This window comes from Centruroides vittatus, unplaced genomic scaffold (genome assembly GCF_030686945.1).
Source record: "Centruroides vittatus isolate TY-2023 unplaced genomic scaffold, ASM3068694v2 contig_577, whole genome shotgun sequence".
NCBI classification, from domain to species: Eukaryota; Metazoa; Arthropoda; class Arachnida; order Scorpiones; family Buthidae; genus Centruroides; species Centruroides vittatus.
Genome location: NW_027122345.1, coordinates 874559 through 881758, shown reverse-complemented (window position 1 = coordinate 881758; position 7200 = coordinate 874559). Strand labels below are relative to the sequence as shown.

At 23.6% G+C, this 7200-nt stretch overlaps 1 long non-coding RNA gene across 1 annotated transcript; it reads left to right on the top strand.

Moving 5' to 3' along the window:
- Positions 1–490: 490 nt before the first annotated feature.
- Positions 491–4186, top strand: LOC136979066 (uncharacterized). The gene is made up of 2 exons (XR_010881336.1): positions 491–561; positions 3683–4186. It is a non-coding gene; the product is annotated as an uncharacterized lncRNA (long non-coding RNA).
- Positions 4187–7200: the final 3014 nt, after the last annotated feature.

Here is a 7200-nt window from a genome sequence, read left to right as displayed (position 1 = left end):
GGGCGCGACAAGGTTGTTGTACAGTACATTTTAAACGTTCCTCGCCAAAGTTATAAAAATCTAAATATGTTAACCCTCTTGCTCTCGCGGAGTGCCGAAACACGAGTAGGCGCTGGTTCTCGGCCAATTCCAAGGTCATTGGGGAAAATTTACTTGTATTATTTAAAAAATTCGTATAAAATCAACCGTTGGTATTAAAAATATGAAAACAGATAATTCTGATATGGAAGTATGTGTACTTTTATTTGGTGTATTATTTATTTGCTTATATTTTTTATTATTTCTGTAAAAAATTCGTATATTCTTGTTTACGTTAATGATCTGTAAATTAATTGCAATTTTATCTAATCTAATTAAATTTTACGTTTGGTTAATGTAGTATTTGATAGTATACTATTAATTCTATGTTATATTAAAGTATTAGTTTATTACATTTATCGTAAATGATGTTAATTTTAATTTTAGTAAATTTTTCCAACGGTTCTTTTTTATCCAACTATCGAGTCGACAGTGCTGCCATTTTAAGTACGTTTTTAACATGTACGTATATTCTACATGTAGGTATGTTCTTTCATATACATTCGGTTTGTTAGAATATATAATTAGTTTATTTAATTAATCGGTAGATATTAATAATATATAAATCGATGAATTTTAGCAATATTACAACTTTTTTTAAAAAAATTTACTTTTATTAGATTCATTTATATATTTTAATTAATATGTTTTCATTTTAGAGTATTATTAAGTTTTAGTTTTAAAGTTATATTCATTTGTTTGGATTTTCCTTTGTCCTTTTAAACCAGATATTTAAACGGTGACGTCAGACTAGGGTGACGTAGCGGAAGTGTGGTGTCACGTGACTGGGATACTGTCTTATTTCGTTTATAAAGCTTTTATATTCTTTTATAAATGTTTCAAATGATTTATTTTTTAACAAGCGAATAATTTATGATATGTTTGTATTAAAGTATATCAAAAACCTTTTTATTTATATTATTTTCGATGCATATGTTGTTCATAACATAGATACTTTAAACATGGAATTGGCTCTATAATAATAATTATGTTTTATTGTTATTTTATATGAATGTTAGCAAATTTGTTGATAAAAATATATTTTATTTACGATTTTTCGATATAAGTTTAAATAATTCAAAATATATGCGATAGATGGCGGCACATATATAAAATAGAATGACTATGGATATTTATAAATTATTTATTTTAAACGAAAGATGGCGCTGTGTATTTTTATGAAGAAAGTTCAAACTGAAAATATTATTTTCGTGGAACATATAGATATTTTATTAATTAAAATACTTTTTAACAGAATCAAATTTAGAGATAAATTAAGCGAAAGATTAGATTCATATTATTTAAAAATTTCCATTGGATACTTCTTTATTTATACAATTTATACAAAAAACTAAAATTTATTTGATTAATGTAATGTTATATACAGATTGTCTTCTTCATTTTTATCTATTTAGATCTCATCCTGTTATATCTGTAAGAATGGAATTATGCATCCAACATATTTTAATAAATTCTACTCACAGTAAATGTAAAACAAATCAAAAAGAAGTATCTTGTTTTCATCTTAAATATTGTTTTAAGTATGAAGGAAACCGAGCTCCTGAATTAGTTCTTAAGTAAAATTGGATATCTTTTTAAAAAAATTATCTGTTTATAAAATAATAGTTATAAAATTGTATCTGAAGCAATGAAAATAGAATTGGAAGTTCATACATGTAAAACCTATGTTCCAAGAGGCTATTTTATGCTTAGAACAATTACAATAATTAGCTGTAAATATATGTAAGCTTATTCAGAGTACAAGTTAATAATCATATATAATGATGAGCATCAAACACAAGACCGTGTTATTTATTAAACACTTGGCACTTTTCCACTTCTATTAGTGTGTCAACTAATCGACGTGAGACAAGTGCCAAGTGTGTTTAATAAAATAACACGGTTCTTGTGTTTTGATTGCTTCAACATATAAATAAGAAAACACGGTTTCAAGAATACCTAAATCATATATAATCTTTAATGAAGTATTCTTTCATAGAATTGATCAGAAAAAATATATTAACTATGTTATATGTTGTATTTTTATCTGGACAAAATTGATAAATAAAAGACCAAATATAATAAAAAGTATTATTTCTGAATCTAAAACATACTGATTTTGAAGTTATAACACCATAATTTTAAAGTGTTAACATTTGTAATCATTTTTATCACTGTAATGAAGTTATAGTAGATATTTAACATTTATGGTATGAATTCTCAGATTTTTCTAAAGAATATTGTTATTGGTGTAAATCCAGGAACTTTTAATTACTTAGAACTTTTTATTTATTCTGACTGTGCTGCATTAGAATCGTAAAAAATATCAAATCATTGAAATAATTCATACAAACCAAGACCTAAATTACAAGCTAGGCTAGGTAACCTAGCAATAAACAATATGTATAAAATAAATAACTTTATTATTGATTTGAATAAAAAAGCACTTAGTAAAAGGACTTTTACATGGAGATTGTTTGTCTTTGTATTTTTTGAGCTATATCCAATTTTACAAGCTCTTTATTTATCTTCATGCTATTAACACGTAAAATATAAAAATGCAATAAACCTACACTTTTAATTTTTTAAAGTAGTTAAATAATAAAGAAAGAGATAAAAGTTTTCATGAAAAGTCTTCAGATAATCAAATTTTTTGAATTGTTCTACTTGTTACAAAATTTCAAAATTAACATATTTGCTACTTTTTGTGGATAGCAAATATATTTTTAAGAATTTCAAACATTTTTAAGTACTTTGAATACTCAACCAAATGGTCGTCTTAAACAATTGGGCTATAAATCTATTATTAATGATTAAATACCAAATTATTTAGTATTTAATCATTAATAATAGCAGATTTATAGCCTGATAGCTTAATGCGATCATTTGATTGAGTATCTATGTATCAGGCTTCTGGATGTTTAGTATATTTGTACTTCAAATATTTTTATGTATTCCAAATAATTTTAAAATATTTCAAGTACTATACTTATGTAAGATTTTCAAATACTGTACTTGAAAATTCAAATTTCTGATACCTAGTAGTTTAAATAATATCTATCAGAAATACTCTAACTTAAATCAGGTAGGCTATTTGTTATATGGGAAAAAGTATTTCTAATACAAGTATTTGGTACTTGTATGCTTCCATCTCTGTACTGTCAACACAGAGATAAACCCTCACCACTGTTTGTCACTAAAAGTTTATCACCACTCAAATGTTTGTCACTAAAAGTACAATTAAAAACTAAATGTTAAGATACTAATTACTAGAAATGATTTTTCATATAAAAAAAAAGACATTTAAACATGTTGAGGCTGACAACACGAAAAGAGAACATAATAAGGTGAACCAACTGATGATAATTTCTGTGATTACAATAAGTAGAATTGACTGTATTTGGAGTTTAAACATTTTTAAATTGAATAATAATAAATTGAATGAGTTAATAATAAATGAGAAATTAATAAAATTGACCATTTATTTATAAATATTTAAGTATTTAACATTTAAAACGATAAAATTTTTAAGATATAAAATCTATGAATTTTATTATATTTTAATTTTTTTGTAACTGGTCTTTTATATTTTTTTTCATTTTAGCTGGAATCATCGATAATCATTTCTTAAGCCATGAAGAACTTAAACCTTGAAGCCTTTTGTAGTCAACACACACAAATATTTTTTATGTTACTCTATAAATATAATCTTGTATTGTAAAAAACATATTTACAAATATTATTATATACAAAGTTTAGTAATTATTTTTTTCATATATGAGAATTTTGTCACTGAAATAAAATATTAGTTCATTATACAATCTTCCATTAAAGACAAAATATGTTAGATTTATGTATTGATTTCTGTCATCAAAATAAAACTCTGCCAACAATAATTTTTGACATGTTATACCTAGCATTAACTTGGAGATTTTTTGGCACTAGTATTAAAAGACAATTGATTTAGTTAGTAATTTCATATTTGATCCCACATAGGCACAATGCCATCTGTATCTATATACTTATATTAATAATATATAAAGTGGAAATAAATAAATTTAGATACATCCGAAACAGCATAACTAATAAAGTGGAATTTCAATCATAACCCTTGTGTAATATGCAAATATCTTGCCAGTGATATCATGTAGATTCCAAGCCAGAGTTTTTCCAGATATATATTAGTTTAAACTTGTATATAATAATAATGGTTATTTATGCCTGAACGAATTTTATTTTTACATCTGAATAATATAACTCTCAGCATACCTGCACACTATAAATAGATAGAATTTCATACTTGAATTCAGGTTAATATTTTTCAGAATTATCTAAAATTAACTAAATCTGAAATAACCTAATTTTTAACATAATCAACAGATGATAATATAACTAATCGTAATCAAAATCATCAAATTATATAATTAATCTGAATGTAACTGGACAATTTTTGAGCAAAATTAGTAACATTTGTGTTTGGATTATGATATGTCATATATAATGTTTTATTTTATGATATTTAGGTAAAACCAAAAAGTTAATAAAAGTTTCATAATAAAACTTATTTGTTTTTATTTAAAGAAAGTGATTTTTATTCTAAGGTAATATAATAGCTCTAATTCATTACATAATTTTATCTTGAACAAGTTTTTACATTACTATGACATAAATTGTAAACTTTTTAAATTGTTATCAAATTTTCCTTTTTATTTTTGGTTTAATTTCTCAGATGTTAAAAAATATATAAATTATTATAGTTGTAGTGGAACAAGAGATACATCAGATTGTGAAAAGATTTAGCAATAAAAAGTAACTTCTTAAACCATCCAAGATTTCAGCATTCATTTTTTATTGATAAACTACATTGTTATTGGTCATTGTTGTTATAAGTAAATTTAATTAACTCTTTCTTCACAATATAATTAACAAACAAAACATATAAAAGTAAGTAAATATGGCTTTGTAAACTCTGTAATTTCTTTTAATGAGATGACCTAGAGTTACAATTTTATTTATTTGTCTATCAAATAATAATAATAATAATACTCTTTTATTATTAACAACCAATTAAAATCTGATTTTATAGGATACAATTAATATTAAATATTGTAAACATGGAAGTATTTTAAGATAAATATTTAACTATGAGTATGTATTTATTTTTTAATTTTTAACTCCCTAATTAAAATTGATTTAAAAAGATATAAATTTATTTATAAGCTAAAAAATTTTTACAAACTCATTGCTAGTTGTTCAAAAAGTTTTACCTTTTCTGATTAAGTATTTAAATTTAAATATATTGTTTTTAAACAGAAACATGTGCTTTTAAAGAGATCAGTTAATATTTTCTTTATTATGTTTTCTTTCATACTTTGTAGATAAATCAACAAAATTAAATAAAAATTACAAATAGCAATGAACAGCAACTATATTCATTTTTAATTTGTACGAAAAAAAAAATTATATATATATATATATAAAAAATTTTCTTTATTAACAGATCTTTAGATAAAATATCTTAAAACACAAATATGTTGTAAAATAAATGCTAACAAACATTTAATATAATTTAAAACAAATAAATCAAATTTCTTATTTCATGGAGCAAACATTTTTTATTAAACAAAAGAAACATTTAAGTTCTACATAATTTAATTTTTACATTTAAAAATTTTAAACCTTTACAATATTTTCATGTGAAGATTTTTCACAATATGTAATTTTGTGATTCAGCTCATTCTTTTGCTTTACGAATACTTAATTTTGAAAAATATACCATTATATAAAATATATATATTTAAAAGAAAAATAAAGTATATTTTTTAATTAAATTTAATACAATAAACCCTATAAAGTGTAATTAACTCATATTTTAAGTAGACATTGTTCTATATTAAATACAAATTAAAATGTAAAGTAACATAACAGGAATAATTCTATTATTATTTTTCCATTGATCATAAAGTCTTATTGATATTTTGTTTGTAATTAAACAGATGTCTTCATATTTCAAAGTAATAACAAAAATGTAACAATTAATAAAAAAATTATTAGCTACATCTAGCAAATGGGCCTACTAAGTCATTCCATTATAATTATTTTTGATTCTTGAATTCATGTTCATGTTTGAGAATGAATCAGCTCAAAGTACTGCATTATAAGAGAAGAGTGATAGATAATTACAGGTTATATAACTTTAATAAAAGTTGAACAATTGAATTATTCTACTTTTGTTAATATTTTATATATATATAAATAACACATTTTTAGAAATTTTGAAAAAGTAAAATAAAATAATTCAAAAGAATACATCTAGCAAAAGATTTTTATGCTTTTTGTTTTTGAAGAAACATAGTGAGAAAAAGGTTTAAATACTGTATAGGGTGAGAATCAGAAGGCACATGCTTGGGGCCATTGCTGTAGGAAAGGGAAAGGATCATGGAAAAGGGTTACGGATTTATTGGACTAATTTACTTTTTTTATAAGTTGATATATTACGTTCACATAACAAATGACTATCTAAATATACCAATTTCCCATCTTACCAGTCATCTTCAGGCAAAGAAGTTTAAAAATTTCATTTCTTATTTATCTGTTTTTTTTTTTTTTTTTAATGAACATGCAAATATATGCAAAACTTAAAATCCAAAGTTTTAAAATTGAATATTTATTATAAAATAGTACAATGTAATATTTTACTTTTTGACTTTGGAGACATACCTGATAGTTTTGCTTTATTATTAATTTATTTTTACTTTATATTGTAATCGTATATAATTTGTGACAATTTTGTGTTTTATGGTATCATAAAACATTATAAAATGATTAAAAAATACCAATGGAAAAATTAAATTACTTCAGGGTCAAATTTAACTTTTTCAGGAAGTTATTTACTTTAAAATACTTTCGCTTTAAAAACATCGGAGTGTAACACGATATAAATGTCGCATTCCCGGACCAAATTGACACGTCCCCAATCGTAAGTCGTGGAAAATGGGAGGGCGAGCGACCCCCGGGGAGGGTGGAGGTCATCTTACTGTTCAAAACGGAATTTTGCTGACCTTCTGGACGGTTGGACCCAGCTGCATCTTCTCTGAGTCACAAAAACACATTAGACCAAAA